Genomic DNA, 24771 nt, shown 5'->3' on the forward strand with positions numbered 1-24771 from the left:
GGAAGTCCTCTTCCATGCATAATATACACAGAGTTCCAGTTTATAACTGTATAAAAATATCGTTGCAAGGTGATCTCATATATCTAACCTTGTCTCAACGTTTTTGTGAAAATCTTTGTCATGCATAAGATAATCATTAACCAGATATAAGTTGAAAAAATGAAGCTACAAGATACTCCAATATACTTATATCTTTTTCGAATACTACTTGAACTACCACCGTTCAAGTTATAATTAGTTTCAAAAGTTCATCACATAGATGAGACTACAAGACAAGATTTGAATAGATTCAATCTTTGAATATCATTATAAATAATGAAGTTACGTGATACTTCATTAAGTCCCGATATATATATACACCTATATATATACATTTCATGCACTCCTTGAAAACCTCTGTTATAAAAATTATAAACAGAGTTGCAATATCCAATGAATTTGGAAAGGAGAAAACCTTGGCATAAACCTGATATCTTGCTGATCAGGCAAAGATACCAATAAGTAACCTTTTCTACTAGTAGATGGACGAATTCCCCACTGGTCATCACCCTGGCCGCAATAGGACCTTATGCTGGACTTCCACTCAGCCACTTACGCATTTGATGGACTCCCACTAAGCCACTTACACTTTCATGGACGCCCATTGAGCCCATGTTGCTTATGCCGACACAATAGATGGACTTACATCCCGAACGTTGGGTAAGTAATCAATTCATTTGTCAAAACAACAACCTCGTTGTGAATATAAAATACACCACAGAGCCGGATCCCTCAGGTTTTGAGCGAGTATTTAAATCCCCTTTGAAAGGAAGATCTTAAATATAAAAATGAATTTTGGGATCCGCTCTAACTTTTAAAATCATTTTGAAGACTCGAAAACACTTTTAAGAATGTTTGGAGTAATGTTGATTTAATAAAATAAATCAGTCCCAATATATTAGAAAATATCTGAATATTATTATTTAAATAATATTCCCATAAGGATAATCTCTACATAAATATTTTGAAGTAGAAGTTTTAAAACTCATACTTGAAATGAATATTAAATAACCAAAGATATACTTATACGAAAGTACTATCTTTATTTGAATAATCGAAATTAAGTTTGATTATCGAAACATTATTCTTTAATAAAATAAAGAATAATATTTGGTAAATAAGCGGAGTCATAAGTCTTCAAATGAATATTCAAAAATAATATTCATTAAATAAAATAACGGAGTCATAAATCCTCGAATGAATATTCAAAATAATATTCATTAAATAAATAAATAAAGTTATCGAATAAACCTTATTCGATTAATAGTTTTGAAAACTATATCAATATATATATATATAAATAAATATATATTATACTCGGAAACATCGACTCCCGGTTTAGAAAAATGTTCACCTTTGGGTCCCCTATACTAAGGGTATACGCAACTACTGCTTATCTCTAGCATAGGTATTATGCAACTATAAGCATTGAAATCAACAGATAGATAACCAGATTACGAAACAGACATGCATATATATACCATATCAACATGCTTCAATATATCGCAAAATTTGCTAATTAACCAACATGCATCTATCACAAGATAATGCATATACATATATACATCACAACAATAGTATAACGGGTAGAAAACTTGCCTGAGCGACTAGGGGTGGTAAAAGTCCTGGGATGAGTCTGGTAACCTATAAACCACATATAAGTTGGAATTAAACCAAAGTCGCTTATGAATCTATACTTTAACCAATTAGACTCCAATGCTCGCTTTGCGCTCAACGATTCTCTTAAGTCGCTCGAGTACCCTCGGCTCCACCATTTTTAATAAATTAACCATTAAGAGTTTTAAGGCGATTCTTTCGCGAGAACCTTACCAACTGCCTAATACACTTTACATAATTGTTTCATACCCCAATTAGTCATTTAAGGTCCTTAACCAAGGTTTCAAAGTAAGGCGAGGGGTAATGGTTCGGTCGCGAAGCGCCGTTACTTAAAACGGCCGTTTCTCCTAAACCGTACATCGGATTCAAACGAACCACATATCAAAATGAAGCTCGTAACATGAACTATCTAATCATGGCAATGGTCAAAACCTAACAGTGAGTTCACGGGTCCTGATGTTAAGAACAAAAACAGTCTAAAGTAAATCGGGCATTACGACGGCTATGTTTACGCGATTACCAAATTTTATACTACTCCAATTCAATCCACAATCAACCCACAATAATTATTACAACCATAATTCATCCATATAATACTACAACAGCCCCAAAATCTCAAGGTTTCCACTTTATACTACTTCACAATCATGAACTAAAAGCTTACTTAAGTTCATTAACTAATTACCAAGATTTACCATTCCAAAAACATCACAAAACCAACCAATCTCTAAATACACAACAACCATGCATCTCATGAACCATAAAAAAAAAACCAAACCTAATGCTCAAAGTAAAGTTAGGGTTTGGAGGGGTTATACCTTCCTTGGAGTGATTAGAGTAGCTAGGAAGCCTTAAGAAGCCTTGAGAAGCCTTGAGATAGCTTAGGAATGCTTGGATCTTAAAGGAAATCAAAGAAAATAAAGTTAGTAATCTTGAAAACATTATTCATCATCTTCTTCCTTGATTTATTGGAAGAGATTCATGAAGAAATAGAAGCTTAAACTCCTAGGATATGCTTATCTAATCATAAGGGACCTTGGGTAATTACCTTGCAAATTAACAAAGCTAGAAACTTGAATTTTGGAATTTTTCTCCTTGAAAAAATGAAAAAGCCGTGAGCTATGTGTTCTTGGGAGAGTATTTGCTTTGTTGAATGTTTTTCTGGTGGAAAATGAAGTGAATGGGATATTTGGATGATTTGTTGGTTGTTTAAAGTGAGTGGAGTATGACTAAGCATGACATCATCTTGGTGACTTCATCTCTTGCCACTTGTCATCACTTGTTGGTGGAAGCATCTTCTTATGCTAATCCTTGCTTAATTGTTTGGTTAATGACCGCTTATCTGTTATACGGTTCGCTTAATTTTCGTTCTCGTTTATCGTTTGAGGGATCATACCCGGGATCTTATTACTTGGGTTCCCCTAAACCTTTCTCAATATATTATATTTCTTATATGATCCTCTCTTATAATCCTTGAATTTAAATCCTTTTTATCCTGTTACCTTATACTCAATTCTTTCAGTATCTGGTGGATTTTCGGGAAAAATCAAAGTGTTCGAATTTGGATTCTGACGATCTTTACATACACTTTGTAATAACCCCAATTTTTGGAAATTTTTGAAACCCTTATGAATAGTGTTTTTTTCTGAATGAGAAAACTTTTCATGCCACACTATGTAAGGGTTCTGTTATGGATATTCTGAGATTTTATTAGTACTCTATATGGTATATAAGTGTATGTAAAGATCGTCAGAATCCAATTCCGAACACTTTGATTTTTCCCCAAAATCCACTAGATACGGAAAGAATTGAGTATAAGGTAACATGATTAAAAGGATTTAAATTCAAGGATTATAAGAGAGGATCATAAAAGGAATATAATGTATTGAGAAAGGTTAAGGGAACCCAAGTAATAAGATCCCGGGTATGATCCCTCAAACGATAAACGAGAACGAAAGTTAAGTGAACCGTATAACAGATCAGCGGCCATTAGCCAAGTAATTAAGAGCTAATCAAAGAGGTTAGTGATGATGATGTCACCACACCAACAAGAAGATGACAAGTGTGGGAAGATGACATAGGAGGATGACATAAGCATGACCAAAGGGAAGGTATTGTTGGTTGATTTCAAGCCACACAAATTTTACCATGGTTAAAAGGTAATTAACAAAACAAAAGGATATCAACCAAGCTTTTTATGCACAAAGATCAAGAAAACAAAGCAAGCTTCTCTCTCCCCCCTTTTCATCTTCTTCATTTCGAATTTTTCACCAAAATGGTGAATTAGAAATTCAAAACACAAGCTATACTCCATGGAAAATTATAAGGTTTGTTTCTTTGGATCCTATATTTCATAACTAAGAAGAGCAAGTAGTTTGAGTGCTTGAATCAAAGGTTTTCTATCTCAAACAAATCATTTTAGTTTAGGGTGAATAGTAACTTTCAAGAACAAATTTGTGATTCTTGATTTTATTTGCAAGGTCAAGGTAGCTTAAGCATATATTAAGGCTTCCATGGACATTCCAAGGATCTTTCATGGATTAAAAGCTTCAAGGAAGGTATAATATCTTAACCAAGATTTGTTATTGAATGTTAAGAGCATAATATGAGTAATATAGTTCATGAGAGGCTTGATGGTTGTGTATGTAGAGATTAGTTGGTTTTGGGTTGTTTTTGGAGTTGTAAATCTTGGTTGTTGATTAATGAACTTAAGTGTAGTTTAAATTCATGATAAAGAATAGTATAAATTGTTAATGTTGAGTTGTTGGGGCTGTTATGATAAAGTATGGATGGAGTTTTGATTGGGTTGTGAATTGGGATTGATTGGTGGTTGAATTGGTTGGTAAAATTTTGGGAAATCGCGTAAACATAGCCGTCGTAATGTCCGATTTTCTTTGGACTGTTTTTGTGCATAACATTAGGACCCGAGAACCCACTGATAGATTATGACCACTGCCATGTTTAGATAGCTCATGTTACGAGCTTCGTTTTGATATGTAGTTCGTTTGATTCCGATGTACGGTTTAGGAAAAACGACCGTTTTAAGTAACGGCGTTTCGCGAACGAAACATTTCCCCTCGCCTTACTTTGAAACCTTGGTTAAAGACCTTAAAGGACTAATTGGAGTATGAAACAATTATGTAAGGTGGATTAGGTAGTTGGTAAGGTACTCGCGAAAGAATCTCCATAAAACCCTTAATGGTTAATTTATTAAAAATGGTGGAGCCGAGAGTACTCGAGCGACTTAAGTAAACCGTTAAGCGCGAAAGCGAACATTAGGACTCTAAATGGTTAAAGTCTAGTTTCTTAAGCGACCGGGGTTTAATTCCGACTTATGTTGTTGTTCATAGGTTATCGGACCCACTCTAAGCGTAAGTCTATCCGGGAGCACTCAGGCAAGTTTTCTACCCGATATACTGTTGTTGTGATGTAAATATATGTATATGCATTATCTTGTGATAGTGCATGATTGTTATTAGCAAATTTTGCGATATATTGGAGCATGCTGATATGGTATATATGCATGTCTGTTTCGTAATCTGGTTATCTATCTGTTGATTTCAATGCTTATAGTTGCATAATACCTATGCTAGAAATAAGCAAGTAGTTGCGTATACCCTTAGTATAGGGGATAAAAGGTGAACATATTTCTAAACCGGGAGTCGATGTTCCCGAGTATATATATATATATATATATATTTATTTATATATATATATATGGATATAGTTTTTAAAACTATTAATCGAATAAGGTTTATTCGATAACTTTAACTTTATTTTATTATTGAATATTATTTCGAATATTATTCGAAGGCGTATGACTCCTTTACATTATTTATTGAATATTATTTGAATATTCATTTGAGGATGTATGACTCCTTTATTTTATTTAATGAATATTATTTATAATATTCATTCGAGGTATTATGACTCAGCTTATTTTATTTATTGAATATTATTTGAATATTCATTTGAGGATCTATGACTCCGATTATTTGCTGAGGTATATTCTTTATTTTATTAAAGAATAAGGTGTCAATAATCAAACTTATTTTCGATTATTCAAATAAAGATAATACTTTCATATAAGTATATCTTTGGTTATTTAATACTCGTTTCAAGTATAAATTTTAATACTTCTACTTCAATTATTTTTATAAAGATTATTCTTTATGGGAATATTATTTAAATAATAATATTCAGTCATTTTCTAAATATTCTGGGGACTGATTTACTTCATTAAATCAGCCTTACTCCAAACACTCTTTAAAGTGTTTTCGAGTCTTCAAAATGATTTTTAAAAGTCAGAGCGGATCCCAAAACTCATTTTTATATTTAAGATCTTCCTTTTTAAAGGGGATTTAAATACTCGCTCAAAACCTGGGGAATCCGGCTCTGTGGTGTATTTTATATTCGCAACGAGGTTGCAGATTTGGTAAATGAATTGATTACTTGCCCAACGTTCGGGAAGTAAGCCCATCTCATTGAGTCGGCATAAGCGACAGGCGGGGTACGGTCTATTATTGTGTAAGTGGCTGGGTGGCAGTCCATCAACGCGTGAGGGGCCGGGGTACGGTCTAGCGCGAGGTCCTAATGCGGCCAGGGTGATGACCGGTGAGGAATTCATCCATCTACAGTAGAAAAGGTTACTTATTGGTATCTTTGCCTGATCAGCGAGATATCGGGTTTATGCCAAAATTCTTTTCCTTTCCAAAATTCATTGGATGTTTCAAACTCTGTTCATACTTTACATAACAGAGGTTCCAGGAAATGTTTAAGAGATATATATATGTGGATATATATATATCGGGACTAAATAAAGTATCTCGTAACTTTATTTCATTCAATAATATTTCAAAGATTGAATCTATTCAAATCTTGTCTTGTAGTCTCATCTATGTGATGAACTTTTGAAACTGGTTATAACTTGAACGGTGGTAGTTCAAGTAGTATTGGGAAAGATATAAGTATATTGGGGTATTTGGTAACCTCATCTTTTAAACTTATATCTAATTAATAATTGTCTTATGAATGACAAAGATTTTCAGAAAAACGTTGAGACAAGGTTAGATGTATGAGATCACCTTGCAACGATATTTTTTTTATATATACAGTTATACACTGGGATTTTGTGTATATTATGCATGGAAGAGGACTTCCAATATTTTGAAAAGTATATATGTATATATACTGAATATTTTGCGACTTCATCGCATTAAGATATCAAACTTGGTTCATTTCTTTTGACCAAGACTTTCATGAGTACTATGAGAAGGCTCATATACTAGTAAGTATATACTAGTAATTATCTTACACACGATAAAAGATTCTAGTAAGTATCCATTTAGATACTTATATTATTGTTATCACTATATATTATCTTGCGAGCTGTAAGGCTCACTCTTGCTTTATTTCTTCATCACACAACAACAGTTAGGAAAGATGGCCAGACTCCAGCAGACCCAGCGCAAGCGCGTGGGAAGCGTCCCGCGTCTTCCCGATGATGTTGTGGCTGCTATAGCTGCAGAGGTAGATCTATTGGTAGATCAGGCATTCTATTTTTGAGAATCAATTATGTATAATTATAACTTGTGGCAGATAATGGCAATTAACTGTAAATTATCAAGTAATCATTTTGGGTTGTAATAACTTTTAAATTGTGGATTCAAAGACTTGTACTTATTTAAATTTCATCTCTGAGACAATAACGGGTTGTGGTGTGTGTTAGTGTGGGGTCACAGCATAAGGTTATTTATTATTGATTTAGTGAAGTGATATTATGGAAAGAAAGACCGTGACGACCCGGATCCCCGACCCCGGATCTGGGGGTGTTACAGAAGTGGTATCAGAGCTAAGCGTTATAAACCTCAGAGATGATGGGACGTTAAGATAATAAGTTCACTAAGATAATAAGAACTCTTGCCAAGTTCATAGTCGGACTACCTAACGTAGTACTGACAGTTAAAACCCTTATGGGAACCCTTATAAATGTAGCGATAGAAGCGTAGTTCGTTATCGTATATGGTAGCGGGACTCCGAACCCTGAAGTTGAGGAACATCAACGCGATGATGTTTTATTACTAATTGGAGATCAGATTGTGGATCCAATAGAGCGTCCTAATGCAGGACCGGATGATGTTGATATTGAGGATGTAGCGGTTGAGGATGTTGTCCTAGAAGGGATTGTTGCTGAGGAGGATCCTGTGGAGGATCCTGACAAGAATGAATAAAGGACCACTGATGAATTGATGACCATGGTTAGGTCGACTACCAGAGGTAGGATTGGTCGGTCACTACCAGAGGTTCGTTCAAGTTTGTAAAGACAGTAGCCCCTTTAACGCGGCTTACTCATAAGACTGAGAAGTTCGAATAGGCAGAGAAATGCGAGAACAACTTTTAAGAACTGAAGAAAAGGTTGGTGACGGCCCCTATGTTGGCGTTGCCGGAGGGAAAAAGGAGATTTTGTGATTTGTAAGTGACGCTTCGCATAAGGAATTAGGGTGCTTCTTAGCACAGCAAGATAATCGCGTCTGCGTCAAGACAATTAAGGTAATATGAAATTTGATATCACCGCCCATGAGCTTAGGCTCGTGGCAATAGTTTTACCCTAAAGATTGGAGGCACTACTTGTATGGAGAGAAGTGCAAGATTTACACAACCCATAGGAGCTCTAATACCTTTTTACGTAGAAAGAGCTCAATATATGCCAGAGGAGGCAGTTAGAGCTAATCAAGAATAATGATTGGGAGATTCTTTATCATTCGGGGAAAGCCAATATGGTGGCTGATGCCCTTAGTAAAAAGGAGAGACTCAAGATGATAATGTCTTTTGGAGAGTTTATAAGAGATTTTGAGAAAATGGAAATAAAAGTGAAGGTAACCGGAGCCGGTACCGAAAAGCTGTTTGAGATTGCAATACAGCCCGAATTATTGGAAAAGATCATATTGTGCCAGAAAAAGTTATGAATGAAGGCAGAGAGCCAACAATTAGATAAAAGATTAATATCGAGAAAGATGGTAAGGGAATAATGAGGTATTCCTATAGAATTTGGGGTTCCAAATGTTTAAGAGCTTAAAGATGAAATCTTAGATGAAAGCTTTAGCCAGGCTCTTGCCTCGACTAGGTCAACTTGTTCCTTGGAACTCTGAGAGCTTAACGCTTTAAAGGTCATGAAAGAATTTCCTGCCGCATTGTCCCCTGAGGGTGGTGGTTGGGGATAATAGTCTAAGTTCTCTTTAGACAGGTCAATGAATTGCCATATTGGAGTACCGTCTCGGGTCTCCTTTCCTTACTCGACTTTCCATTTCCTTAGTATGGAATGTTTCATCCTTCTCCCATACTTGGGGTTATCTTGTACGTTAAAATCCTCATTTTCCACTTCATTATGTTATGGGTTCCTTCTATCTTGATGGCGTCCTCCCTGACTATCACATTCAGGGTTTGCTCTAACTCTTATTCCTCAAACTATAAACGAGAACGAAAGTTAAGTGAACCGTATAACAGATCAGCGGTCATTAGCCAAGTAATTAAGAGCTAATCAAAGAGGTTAGTGATGATGATGTCACCACACCAACAAGAAGATGACAAGTGTGGGAAGATGACATAGGAGGATGACATAAGCATGACCAAAGGGAAGGTATTGTTGGTTGATTTCAAGCCACACAAATTTTACCATGGTTAAAAGGTAATTAACAAAACAAAAGGATATCAACCAAGCTTTTTATGCACAAAGATCAAGAAAACAAAGCAAGCTTCTCTCTCCCCCCTTTTCATCTTCTTCATTTCGAATTTTTCACCAAAATGGTGAATTAGAAATTCAAAACACAAGCTATACTCCATGGAAAATTATAAGGTTTGTTTCTTTGGATCCTATATTTCATAACTAAGAAGAGCAAGTAGTTTGAGTGCTTGAATCAAAGGTTTTCTATCTCAAACAAATCATTTTAGTTTAGGGTGAATAGTAACTTTCAAGAACAAATTTGTGATTCTTGATTTTATTTGCAAGGTCAAGGTAGCTTAAGCATATATTAAGGCTTCCATGGACATTCCAAGGATCTTTCATGGATTAAAAGCTTCAAGGAAGGTATAATATCTTAACCAAGATTTGTTATTGAATGTTAAGAGCATAATATGAGTAATATAGTTCATGAGAGGCTTGATGGTTGTGTATGTAGAGATTAGTTGGTTTTGGGTTGTTTTTGGAGTTGTAAATCTTGGTTGTTGATTAATGAACTTAAGTGTAGTTTAAATTCATGATAAAGAATAGTATAAATTGTTAATGTTGAGTTGTTGGGGCTGTTATGATAAAGTATGGATGGAGTTTTGATTGGGTTGTGAATTGGGATTGATTGGTGGTTGAATTGGTTGGTAAAATTTTGGGAAATCGCGTAAACATAGCCGTCGTAATGTCCGATTTTCTTTGGACTGTTTTTGTGCATAACATTAGGACCCGAGAACCCACTGCTAGATTATGACCACTGCCATGTTTAGATATCTCATGTTACGAGCTTCGTTTTGATATGTAGTTCGTTTGATTCCGATGTACGGTTTAGGAAAAACGACCGTTTTAAGTAACGGCGTTTCGCGAACGAAACATTTCCCCTCGCCTTACTTTGAAACCTTGGTTAAAGACCTTAAAGGACTAATTGGAGTATGAAACAATTATGTAAGGTGGATTAGGTAGTTGGTAAGGTACTCGCGAAAGAATCTCCATAAAACCCTTAATGGTTAATTTATTAAAAATGGTGGAGCCGAGAGTACTCGAGCGACTTAAGTAAACCGTTAAGCGCGAAAGCGAACATTAGGACTCTAAATGGTTAAAGTCTAGTTTCTTAAGCGACCGGGGTTTAATTCCGACTTATGTTGTTGTTCATAGGTTATCGGACCCACTCTAAGCGTAAGTCTATCCGGGAGCACTCAGGCAAGTTTTCTACCCGATATACTGTTGTTGTGATGTAAATATATGTATATGCATTATCTTGTGATAGTGCATGATTGTTATTAGCAAATTTTGCGATATATTGGAGCATGCTGATATGGTATATATGCATGTCTGTTTCGTAATCTGGTTATCTATCTGTTGATTTCAATGCTTATAGTTGCATAATACCTATGCTAGAAATAAGCAAGTAGTTGCGTATACCCTTAGTATAGGGGATAAAAGGTGAACATATTTCTAAACCGGGAGTCGATGTTCCCGAGTATATATATATATATATATATTTATTTATATATATATATATATGGATATAGTTTTTAAAACTATTAATCGAATAAGGTTTATTCGATAACTTTAACTTTATTTTATTATTGAATATTATTTCGAATATTATTCGAAGGCGTATGACTCCTTTACATTATTTATTGAATATTATTTGAATATTCATTTGAGGATGTATGACTCCTTTATTTTATTTAATGAATATTATTTATAATATTCATTCGAGGTATTATGACTCAGCTTATTTTATTTATTGAATATTATTTGAATATTCATTTGAGGATCTATGACTCCGATTATTTGCTGAGGTATATTCTTTATTTTATTAAAGAATAAGGTGTCAATAATCAAACTTATTTTCGATTATTCAAATAAAGATAATACTTTCATATAAGTATATCTTTGGTTATTTAATACTCGTTTCAAGTATAAATTTTAATACTTCTACTTCAATTATTTTTATAAAGATTATTCTTTATGGGAATATTATTTAAATAATAATATTCAGTCATTTTCTAAATATTCTGGGGACTGATTTACTTCATTAAATCAGCCTTACTCCAAACACTCTTTAAAGTGTTTTCGAGTCTTCAAAATGATTTTTAAAAGTCAGAGCGGATCCCAAAACTCATTTTTATATTTAAGATCTTCCTTTTTAAAGGGGATTTAAATACTCGCTCAAAACCTGGGGAATCCGGCTCTGTGGTGTATTTTATATTCGCAACGAGGTTGCAGATTTGGTAAATGAATTGATTACTTGCCCAACGTTCGGGAAGTAAGCCCATCTCATTGAGTCGGCATAAGCGACAGGCCGGGGTACGGTCTATTATTGTGTAAGTGGCTGGGTGGCAGTCCATCAACGCGTGAGGGGCCGGGGTACGGTCTAGCGCGAGGTCCTAATGCGGCCAGGGTGATGACCGGTGAGGAATTCATCCATCTACAGTAGAAAAGGTTACTTATTGGTATCTTTGCCTGATCAGCGAGATATCGGGTTTATGCCAAAATTCTTTTCCTTTCCAAAATTCATTGGATGTTTCAAACTCTGTTCATACTTTACATAACAGAGGTTCCAGGAAATGTTTAAGAGATATATATATGTGGATATATATATATCGGGACTAAATAAAGTATCTCGTAACTTTATTTCATTCAATAATATTTCAAAGATTGAATCTATTCAAATCTTGTCTTGTAGTCTCATCTATGTGATGAACTTTTGAAACTGGTTATAACTTGAACGGTGGTAGTTCAAGTAGTATTGGGAAAGATATAAGTATATTGGGGTATTTGGTAACCTCATCTTTTAAACTTATATCTAATTAATAATTGTCTTATGAATGACAAAGATTTTCAGAAAAACGTTGAGACAAGGTTAGATGTATGAGATCACCTTGCAACGATATTTTTTTTATATATACAGTTATACACTGGGATTTTGTGTATATTATGCATGGAAGAGGACTTCCAATATTTTGAAAAGTATATATGTATATATACTGAATATTTTGCGACTTCATCGCATTAAGATATCAAACTTGGTTCATTTCTTTTGACCAAGACTTTCATGAGTACTATGAGAAGGCTCATATACTAGTAAGTATATACTAGTAATTATCTTACACACGATAAAAGATTCTAGTAAGTATCCATTTAGATACTTATATTATTGTTATCACTATATATTATCTTGCGAGCTGTAAGGCTCACTCTTGCTTTATTTCTTCATCACACAACAACAGTTAGGAAAGATGGCCAGACTCCAGCAGACCCAGCGCAAGCGCGTGGGAAGCGTCCCGCGTCTTCCCGATGATGTTGTGGCTGCTATAGCTGCAGAGGTAGATCTATTGGTAGATCAGGCATTCTATTTTTGAGAATCAATTATGTATAATTATAACTTGTGGCAGATAATGGCAATTAACTGTAAATTATCAAGTAATCATTTTGGGTTGTAATAACTTTTAAATTGTGGATTCAAAGACTTGTACTTATTTAAATTTCATCTCTGAGACAATAACGGGTTGTGGTGTGTGTTAGTGTGGGGTCACAGCATAAGGTTATTTATTATTGATTTAGTGAAGTGATATTATGGAAAGAAAGACCGTGACGACCCGGATCCCCGACCCCGGATCTGGGGGTGTTACACACTTATATACCATATAGAGTACTAATAAGATCTCAGAATAACAATAAAAGAACCTCTACAAAGTGTGGTATGAAAAGTTTTCTTATTCAGCATAATCAGCAAAATCACTATTCATAAGGGTTTCAAAAAAATTCCAAAAATTGGGGTTATTACAGTCTCCCCTCCTTAAAAGGATTCTGTCCCGAAATCAGATAGAAAATGAATAGGGATACTCTCTTTGCATTGCACTTTCTAACTCTCGAGTAAATTTTCCCACATTGTGGTCTTACCACCAAACTCTGCCTAGTTTGATAACCCTTCTCCTAAGAACTTGTTCCTTTTCAATCTATAACCCTTCCTGGTTGCTCCATATAGGTTACGTCGGGTTGCATGTCTATGCGCTCATATGCCCCTTTTTGTCTGGAATTCGAATTATACTTCCTTAATATTGATACGTGGAACACGTTATGAACTTGCTACATGTTCGGGGGTAGGGCTAGCTCATATGCTAACTTCCCAATACGTCTTAATACCTCAAAGGGTCCAACAATTCGTGGGCTTAGCTTTCCTTTCTTTCCGAACCTCATCCACCCTTTCCAAGGGAATACCTATAACAACACTAGGTCCCCTACTTCCTATTCCTTGTCCTTTCATGTCAAATCAACATACTTCGTGTGCCCATCTTGGGCTACTACCAGCCGTCCTCTGATTAAATCTATTATATCCTTGGTCCTTTGGACCACTGCTGGTCTAATCATCTTGCGCTCTGTAACATCATCATATCATAAGGGAGATCGACATTGTCTTCCCTCAAGGATCTTATAAGGTGACATCTTGATAATGACATATGATCTATTGTCGTAAGAAAACTCAATCCGTGTTAAGTGACCATTTCAAATTAATTCAAGTCTATTACACAGACTCTCATCATAGCTTCTAGCATTATAGCTTTTGCTTCTCAATATCCATTCTTTTCCAGTTCGTAGTCATTACTATCTTCCGTACATAATACTATACTGGTTACACTTTTGCTCGTTAGCATTCTATAACCTTTTAATAATTACGTCAACCTTAGTATCATGAACTCATAATTACGTCAACCTTAGTATCACGAACGCGTTAGATTCGGAATACCACCGCACTGATACTACTCCTTTCTAGCTGCTTCTATCTTTGAAAGCTTGATCCATCGTATAGAAGTAAAAGAATTTATTGAGAGATCACTATGATCATGAACACTTGTTATATCGCATAGTTAGTACAGAAGGTGGCCAGCCTTTAGTACTTGACAAGCAATTAAATAACATGTGGTATCCTACTAGGCTTCTATCACACAGATAGATAGTCATTCGGCAATACCTCCCCTTCTGGAAGGGTTGTTCTTCTCAGCTTACATGAAATGAAAAGAAGAGAAAAGAACAAATTGAAGAGAATTGTATATATGTAAAAAATATTGCCATAAAATATCTGGCTTGGAATCTACCTCTGAACTATAGAGGTTTGTCATAGGAGAACAAAACATATACGTATTTATATCAACATCTAGTATTATAGCATCATATTTCACATGCCTAAATATTTTTTCTATTCCGTCCATCATTCTATGGACCCATGCTCTTCCTCGAGCTTATACACAATCACCTTTGAAACTCCCTCGACATCGAAAATCGAATCTGGGATCTCATTCTAGACATCGTTACTAGAATTCTATGCTTGCATCGCATCCTTCCTCGTATAGTCATACGACCCTCTACTGATAAGGAGGAATAAATATTCAATAGGTAAATAATCTACTTAATTAGTCTATTTAATGATAACTTATACATCACCACGACCCAATTAGTGGTACTCAATCTCAACATTCATTACAATACAACTCTCACAGTTGTCATTGTCTCATTATTCATAGACTCATTGGAACATTACTATGGTCCACCACTGACCTACTGTAGTCATTCGCTTTCCATGAAGTCTTAATAGCTAACCATACGGAGTCCATACATATCGTATCGAATTCTTCTAAGGAGGTAAAATGATCACCGTTCATGATTCATGAAGAACACTCCTGATCCTGACGTACATTCATGACATGAAGCAGATAAAATGCAGAAGAGTTTTAATGAAAGCAACGATAGTAGGTTAATACCATTCTTAATCATATGTCTATATTAGGAGACATGAAACTGAAAGGTTCATTTAGTCCTTTTTGAAACATGGTCCTGGCTTATTCTCAAGATAGTTCCTTCTAAGATAGATAGCCCGCTAATGGCGATTACACGAATTAAACCTTTACCAAACTACTATTACGATTGGGTATTGCACAGTCATCAGAAGGAATGTCAATCTTCCAAACCATAATACAACCTTCACGGCTTCAACCATTATCACTGCATTCCTCTGGCACGAGTGCCTATAATTGCTCTCTTGCACTTAGAGTGTCGGCCACCTCATTGGCCTTTCCTGATACTAATAGTTCCTTATAATCAATGTCTTTTAACCACCTTCAACTAAATTTTCTACCTTATTTCAATCACTGCTTAGGTGAAAATGCTTTTCTTAAGTCCTGGTGAGAAAGAAAAAAAATCACCATTTTTCCATAAGTCATTGCCTTAGTCTTTAGATGTGAACATTGTCACGGCTGACTCTCGAACATACTTAGGACGTCTCTTATCATGGGTCCTTCTTGTTTTCACCAATATTGACCCTCATTGGGTCGATCTATACTTTCTTATGGTTCAACACGTGCCCCACCTGGCATTATTATAATTACGTCATATTTCCTTTATTAAAATTTCTATTCTTGAGAACTTTGAATATTACCTTTTCCTTGTAAAACCTTTAAGGTTATCCTTGAATCGCTCCTCCTGTATTCCGTAGATACAGGGATATCAAAATACCATTTACTAATACTAGAACCATTGTCTATGTACTTCTAAAAATTTTCTCTACTGATCTTTAAAGGTTGTTGTTACCATAATCCTTTTTAATTTATACTTCCAAAACTCATGATGTCCCTATTAAGGGCGAAATGCCAACCTTTATGCATTCCCCAAGGATTCATCTCAAGTTATCGAGGTTCTATCCTTAATTCCACCTTTAAAAAGGTACATGCATCCTTCCATGGATAAATCAAGTCATATATCCCTGATAAGGGTATCTTATTCAATCATTCCCACCTCGATAGTATATGCCTAATTTCACAATAACATCTGTATTCAAAATGAGGTCAATCAATATGGCCTCCAAAAGATAAGAACAGTTATCCGCTTTTCTTGCCTGATTCAGTAATGATAACAGGGATGTTCTAGAAGATGTTGGTCGTGTTCAACGTGAACCTTTTAGTTCTAACTACTCATTTACCTCTTTTATTTATCTCAACAGTCATCTCAATGTTGGGATATCTTTCACACCTAGCGTCTCCGTTTCTGGGTATCATGCCCCCGGTCTTACACTTCACATTCTTGAAGGTCACTTCCTTCATCCAATTTTCCTAATTTCTTACTTTCTTGTCTCCTCAGTCCATCCGTGTTTCCTTATTAATCAATCGATCTATCTCAAATTTTCATCGAATAATGTCAACTTTAAGGGAATTAACTTTATGTATCGCTTACGCCTTCAAACCTTAAATTTATCTCATGATCAGTCACCATCGCGCTGATGATGACACACTTCTCTATATTTATTGTAAGGGTTTCTTAGGGTTTCCCATACCTAACTTCCTTATCACTTCTCAACTCTATTTCCTTTATATCCCTTTATACTCCTTCCCTTTTCAGTCTTTTATTTTCGTTTCCATTACAACCATTACATGAACCAACACAACATAAGCATTGATTTCAAACATCCCGTCATTCTGGATTCGTGTCCTCAGAACGAATCTTGACAACTTTTACAACTTAGATTCATAATTCATCATACTCGTCCGCTTTTGTTCTGGCTCTAAAGCTTTTACACTACCTCCATAACCTTGGGAAGTACTTTCCCGAAAACAATTGTCTGAACTTTAATCAGTTTATTATAACCTCTGTCTCCGTGCCTTTCTTGGCCTTTCACCAACGGGTGGCCTCTCTCTTAGGGGGGTAAGTGACAAAAACAGTCTTTTGTGCTTCGTCAATCATTTAGAATCTCAAATGATTCCTATATTTCCTTTAGCCAGGCTCTTGCCTCGACTGGGTCAACCTGTTCCTTGGAACTCTGAGAGCTTAGCGACTTAAAGGTCATGAAAGGATTTCCTACCGCATTGTTTCCTCAAGGTGGTGGTTGGGAATAAAAGTATAAGTTATATTTAGACAGGTCCATGAATTTCTGTATAGGAGTACCATCTCGGGTCTCCTTTCCTTACTCGACTTCTGTTTCCTTAGTCTGAACGTCCTCCTCCCCATAATCGGGGTCATCCTACATGTTTTAAATCCTCATTTTCCACTTCATTATGTTATGGGTTCTATCTATCTTGATGGCGACCTCCCTGACTATCACGTTCAGGGTTTGCTCTAAATCTTATTCCTCAAACTAACTTTCATCTAAGATCTCATCTTTAAGCTCTTGAACATTTGGAACCCAAATTCTGTAGGAATACCTCATTATTCCCTTATCATCTTTCTCGGTATTAATCTCTTATCTATTTGTTGGCTCTCTGCCTTCATTCATCACTTTTTCTGGCATAATATGTTCTTTTCCAATAATTCGGGCTGTATTACAATCTCAAACAGCTTTTCGGTACCGGCTCCGGTTACCTTCACTTCTATTTCCATTTTCTCAAAATCTCTTATCAACTCTCCCAAAGTCATTTTCATCTTGAGTCTCTCTTTTATACTAAGGGCATTAGCCACCATTTTGGCTTTCCCTGGATGATAAAGAATCTCATTATCGTAATCCTTGATTAGCTCTAACCACCTCCTCTGACGCATGTTGAGCTCTTTCTGCGTGAAAATGTACTAGAGAACTTATGGTTTATGTTAATCTCGCACTTTTCTCCATACAAGTAATGCCTCCAATCTTTAGGACAAAACTATTGCCATGAGCCCAAGCTCATGGGTGGGGATATCGAATTTTATATTCCCTTAATTGTCTTGACGCGTACGCGATTACCTTGCTGTGCTGTATAAGAAGCACCCTAATTCCTTATGTGAAGCGTCACTACACATCACAAAATCTCCTTTTTCCATCCGGCAATGCCAACATAGGGGCCGCCACCAACCTTTGCTTTAGTTCTTAAAAGCTTTTCTCGCATTTCTCTGTCCATTCAAACTTCTCAGTCTTACGAGTAAGCCGCGTTAAAGGGGCTACTATCTTTACAAACTTGAACGAACCTCCGGTAGTGACCGGCCAATCCTACCTCTGGTAGTTTCCCTAACCATGGTCATCAATTCCTCAGTGGTCCTTTATTCATTCTTGTCAGGATCCTCCTCAGCAACAATCCCTTCTAGGACAACATCCTCGACCGCTACATCCTCAATATAAACATCATCTGGTCCTGCGTTAGGACGCTCTATCGGATCCACAATCCGATCTCCAATTAGTAATAAAACATCATCGCGCTGTTGCTCCTCAACCTCAGGGTTCGGAGTCCCGCTACTATATACGATAACGAACTACGCTTCTATCATGATATTTATAAGGGTTCCCATAAGGGTTTTAACTGTCAATACTACGTTAGGTAGCCCGACTATGAACTTGGCAAGAGTTCTTATTATCTTAGTGAACTTATTATCTTAACGTCACATCATCTCTGAGGTTTATAACGCTTAGCTCTGATACCATTTCTGTAACACCCCCAAATCCGGAGTCGGGGATCCAAGTTGTCACGAGTTCCATTTCCCTTATCAATACTTAATCTTAACAGTCAACCAACTACTACGTACTGCGACCCCACAATATACACACACACACCACAAGTTATAGTCTCAGAGATGAATACCAAAAATAACACAAGTCATTTTATTCTACAATTATAAACCATTTCACCTTAAAAAGGGTTTCTGAATAATTTACATATTCTTTGCCATTATTACAATTCATAAATATACATAAGTCTGGTACATCGAAAGTTGAAAGCCTAGCCTATTGGTAGATCCTACCTCAGCTACACGGCATCAACGCCTACAGGAAACTGCGGAACGTTTCCTATCTGCTCGCGAATTGGGAGCTTGATCCTGTTCATATTGTCTATCTGTTGTTATGTGATGAAAGAAGAAAGCAAGGGTGAGCAACAAGCCCATCGAAATAATATGTATAATAATTAACAATATATGTGCATTCTCATAGTACTCATAAAAGTCTTGGTCAAGAAGAAATGAACCAAGTTTGATATCTTAACGCGACCAAGTCGCAAAATATTCAGTATATATGTATATATATACTTTTCAAAATCTTGGAAGTCCTCTTCCATGCATAATATACACAGAGTTCCAGTTTATAACTGTATAAAAATATCGTTGCAAGGTGATCTCATATATCTAACCTTGTCTCAACATTTTTGTGAAAATCTTTGTCATGCATAAGATAATCATTAACCAGATATAAGTTGAAAAAATGAAGTTACAAGATACTCCAATATACTTATATCTTTTCCGAATACTACTTGAACTACCACCGTTCAAGTTATAATTAGTTTCAAAAGTTCATCACATAGATGAGACTACAAGACAAGATTTGAATAAAATCAATCTTTGAATATCATTATAAATAATGAAGTTACGTGATACTTCATTAAGTCCCGATATATATATACGCCTATATATATACATTTCATGCACTCCTTGAAAACCTCTGTTATGAAAATTATAAACAGAGTTGCAATATCCAATGAATTTGGAAAGGAGAAAACCTTGGCATAAACCTGATATCTTGCTGATCAGGCAAAGATACCAATAAGTAACCTTTTCTACTAGTAGATGGACGAATTCCCCACTGGTCATCACCCTGGCCGCAATAGGACCTTATGCTGGACTTCCACTCAGCCACTTACGCATTTGATGGACTCCCACTGAGCCACTTACACTTTCATGGACACCCATTGAGCCCATGTTGCTTATGCCGACTCAATAGATGGACTTACTTCCCGAACGTTGGGTAAGTAATCAATTCATTTGTCAAAACAACAACCTCGTTGTGAATATAAAATACACCACAGAGCTGGATCCCTCATGTTTTGAGCGAGTATTTAAATCCCCTTTGAAAGGAAGATCTAAAATATAAAAATGAATTTTGGGATCTGCTCTAACTTTTAAAATCATTTTGAAGACTCGAAAACACTTTTAAGAATGTTTGGAGTAATGTTGATTTAATAAAATAAATCAGTCCCAATATATTAGAAAATATCTGAATATTATTATTTAAATAATATTCCCATAAGGATAATCTCTACATAAATAATTTGAAGTAGAAGTTTTAAAACTCATACTTGAAATGAATATTAAATAACCAAAGATATACTTATACGAAAGTACTATCTTTATTTGAATAATCGAAAATAAGTTTGATTATCGAAACATTATTCTTTAATAAAATAAAGAATAAGATTTGGTAAATAAGCGGAGTCATAAGTCTTCAAATGAATATTCAAAAATAATATTCATTAAATAAAATAACGGAGTCATAAATCCTCGAATGAATATTCAAAATAATATTCATTAAATAAATAAAATAAAGTTATCGAATAAACCTTATTCGATTAATAGTTTTGAAAACTATATTAATATATATATATATATAAATAAATATATATATATTATACTCGGGAACATCGACTCCCGGTTTAGAAAAATGTTCACCTTTGGGTCCCCTATACTAAGGGTATACGCAACTACTGCTTATCTCTAGCATAGGTATTATGCAACTATAAGCATTGAAATCAACAGATAGATAACCAGATTACGAAACAGACATGCATATATATACCATATCAACATGCTTCAATATATCGCAAAATTTGCTAATTAACCAACATGCATCTATCACAAGATAATGCATATACATATATACATCACAACAACAGTATAACGGGTAGAAAACTTGCCTGAGCGACTAGGGGTGGTAAAAGTCCTGGGATGAGTCTGGTAACCTATAAACCACATATAAGTTGGAATTAAACCATAGTCGCTTATGAATCTATACTTTAACCAATTAGACTCAAATGCTCGCTTTGCGCTCAATGATTCTCTTAAGTCGCTCGAGTACCCTCGGCTCCACCATTTTTAATAAATTAACCATTAAGAGTTTTAAGGCGATTCTTTCGCGAGAACCTTACCAACTGCCTAATACACTTTACATAATTGTTTCATACCCCAATTAGTCATTTAAGGTCCTTAACCAAGGTTTCAAAGTAAGGCGAGGGGTAATGGTTCGGTCGCGAAGCGCCGTTACTTAAAACGGTCGTTTCTCCTAAACCGTACATCGGATTCAAACGAACCACATATCAAAATGAAGCTCGTAACATGAACTATCTAATCATGGCAATGGTCAAAACCTAACAGTGAGTTCACGGGTCCTGATGTTAAGAACAAAAACAGTCTAAAGTAAATCGGGTATTACGACGGCTATGTTTACGCGATTACCAAATTTTATACTACTCCAATTCAATCCACAATCAACCCACAATAATTGTTACAACCAAAATTCATCCATATAATACTACAACAGCCCCAAAATCTCAAGGTTTCCACTTTATACTACTTCACAATCATGAACTAAAAGCTTACTTAAGTTCATTAACTAATTACCAAGATTTACCATTCCAAAAACATCACAAAACCAACCAATCTCTAAATACACAACAACCATGCCTCTCATGAACCATAACAAAAAAAAACCAAACCTAATGCTCAAAGTAAAGTTAGGGTTTGGAGGGGTTATACCTTCCTTGGAGTGATTAGAATAGCTAGGAAGCCTTAAGAAGCCTTGAGAAGCCTTGAGATAGCTTAGGAATGCTTGGATCTTAAAGGAAATCAAAGAAAATAAAGTTAGTAATCTTGAAAACACTATTCATCATCTTCTTCCTTGATTTATTGGAAGAGATTCATGAAGAAATAGAAGCTTAAACTCCTAGGATATGCTTATCTAATCATAAGGGACCTTGGGTAATTACCTTGCAAATTAACAAAGCTAGAAACTTGAATTTTGGAATTTTTCTCCTTGAAAAAATGAAAAAGCCGTGAGCTATGTGTTCTTGGGAGAGTATTTGCTTTGTTGAATGTTTTTCTGGTGGAAAATGAAGTGAATGGGATATTTGGATGATTTGTTGGTTGTTTAAAGTGAGTGGAGTATGACTAAGCATGACATCATCTTGGTGACTTCATCTCTTGCCACTTGTCATCACTTGTTGGTGGAAGCATCTTCTTATGCTAATCCTTGCTTAATTGTTTGGTTAATGACCGCTTATCTGTTATACGGTTCGCTTAATTTTCGTTCTCGTTTATCATTTGAGGGATCATACCCGGGATCTTATTACTTGGGTTCCCCTAAACCTTTCTCAATATATTATATTTCTTATATGATCCTCTCTTATAATCCTTGAATTTAAATTCTTTTTATCCTGTTACCTTATACTCAATTCTTTCGGTATCTGGTGGATTTTCGGGAAAAATCAAAGTGTTCGAATTTGGATTCTGACGATCTTTACATACACTTATATACCATATAGAGTACTAATAAGATCTCAGAATAACAATAAAAGAACCTCTACAAAGTGTGGTATGAAAAGTTTTCTTATTCAGCATAATCAGCAAAATCACTATTCATAAGGGTTTCAAAAAAATTCCAAAAATTGGGGTTATTACACTGAATTTGGGGGCTCGAGACCTTTCCACACCTCAATGTGATTGCGTTCACCTGTTCTTTGACTTCCCTCTTTCCTGGATTGGCTTCTGTATCATTAGGGAGTGTGCCAGGTTGTCGATTCAACACAATATTGATAATCTGCCCAATTTGATTCTCCAGAGTCTTGATAGAATCAGCCTAGCTTTTGCATATAAGAGCCTAGTTTTTGCACATAAGCCTCAACTCCTCCAATTCAGATTTTTCATTAGCAGTTTGACCGACACTTCCATGCGGGTAGTGTTGAAGTTGGAGTTGTTGTATTGGTGCATACTGTTGCTGAAAACCAGGAGGATTGAATTGATTGGATCCAAACTGCTGATAAGGCTGTTGTATCGCAATCTGATTGTTGCTCTAGCTGAAGTTAGGATGATTCCAGCTGTTAAGATGATATCTATTTGGAACTAGTTGCTGTGATCTCTGAAAGTTGCTCATAAACTGAGCTGATTCACTAGATATAGCACATTGCTCCATCGCATGCGAAACTGTACAAAGCTCACAAACACTCATCCTCTAATGAACTCCATAGTTAGCCAGCGAATCGATCTTCATAGACAATGCCTTTAGTTGAGCAGTGATAGTCGTAGCTGTATCCACTTCAAGAATTCCTGATACCCTGCTCTATGGCAATCTCTGGGTTGGATACTGATATTCATTAGCAGACATCAGTTCAATTAGATCATAAGCTTCATCATAGCTCTTAGCCTATAAGGCTCCACCTGATGCTGCATCGAGGATGGGTCTGGACTGTGCTCCCAAACCATTATAAAAACAATTGATGAGCGTCCAATCAGGCATTCCATGATGAGGACACTTCCTAAGCATCTCCTTGTAGCGCTCCCAAGCTTCATATAAAGATTCTCCTGATTGCTGTACAAATTGAGTAAGAGCGTTCCTGATTGCAGCTATCTTTGCCATATGGAAGAATTTAGTGAGAAACTTTTGAGCAAGATCTTTCCAAGTAGTAATCGAACCAGCTGGTAGAGAGTGTAACCAGCTCTTAGCCTTGTCCCTCAGAGAGAATGGGAATAGTCTCAGCTTCACAACATCTTCAGAAACACCGATGAACTTGAAGGTGTCGCAGATTTTAATGAAATCCCTAATGTGTATATTGGGATCTTCCATTGGAAAACCCCCAAACTAGATTAAATTATGCACCCATTGAATCGTGTTAAACTTGATTTCAAAAGTATTAGCCGAGATGGCTGGTCTGATAATGCTAGACTGAATGTCATTGATCTTCGGTTGAGAATAATTCATCAAAGCCTTCGGATTCGCTTCTAGTTCTCCCATTGCAACAAAATCTTCTTCTTCAACTTTTTTCTCAACAAATACACGAGATTTAGAACGCGTTCGCATACACGCTCTCTAGAGTACCTGAAACAAAACAAGTACCCGTGTAAGTAAAATATCTGAGTCACTGAACTTTAACGATCACGGATGACAATTACATAAACTAAATAATTAACAACACCGAGTGCCCGGTAGCGGCACAAAAAACTTGTTAGAACGTTAACACACGCTAATAATACACGCAAGTATACGTGTTCGCAAGTAGTAAAAGATTTAGATCAAATTTGTTCCCACAAAGACTTTTTGGTTAATTTAAGAATATGCACCTATGCAACAATGATATGGTTATTATCCAATGCTAAGACAAATAACAAGTTGAGATTGTTTATAACTAAGAATTAAACTAACAATTATAACTAAGAGAACAAGAATGGTTGAATTAATATATATGACAAATATGGGATCATAACTTCATTAAATACTTCATTTAATAGCCTTTTTATTCTTAACCTTAGCATGTAATGGTGATGACACTAATTAGATAATACGAAACTAGTAAACGCCAACTTTCATTGTACAAATACCCTACTACTAAGCATCCATAAAGAGATAGAAGTTGAATATACATCAATTATGTTTAGTACTTTATATGTCTATAAGAATTGAA

At 35.6% G+C, this 24771-nt stretch overlaps 1 non-coding gene across 1 annotated transcript; it reads left to right on the top strand.

Annotated features, from left to right (window-relative positions):
• The first annotated feature begins 23607 nt into the window (after nucleotides 1-23607).
• LOC141675997 (small nucleolar RNA R71) lies at nucleotides 23608-23714 on the top strand. The gene has a single exon (XR_012556612.1). It is a non-coding gene; the product is annotated as a small nucleolar RNA R71 (small nucleolar RNA).
• Nucleotides 23715-24771: the final 1057 nt, after the last annotated feature.

The sequence above is a fragment of the Apium graveolens genome, chromosome 7, assembly GCF_009905375.1.
Source record: "Apium graveolens cultivar Ventura chromosome 7, ASM990537v1, whole genome shotgun sequence".
Classification (NCBI taxonomy): Eukaryota; Viridiplantae; Streptophyta; class Magnoliopsida; order Apiales; family Apiaceae; genus Apium; species Apium graveolens.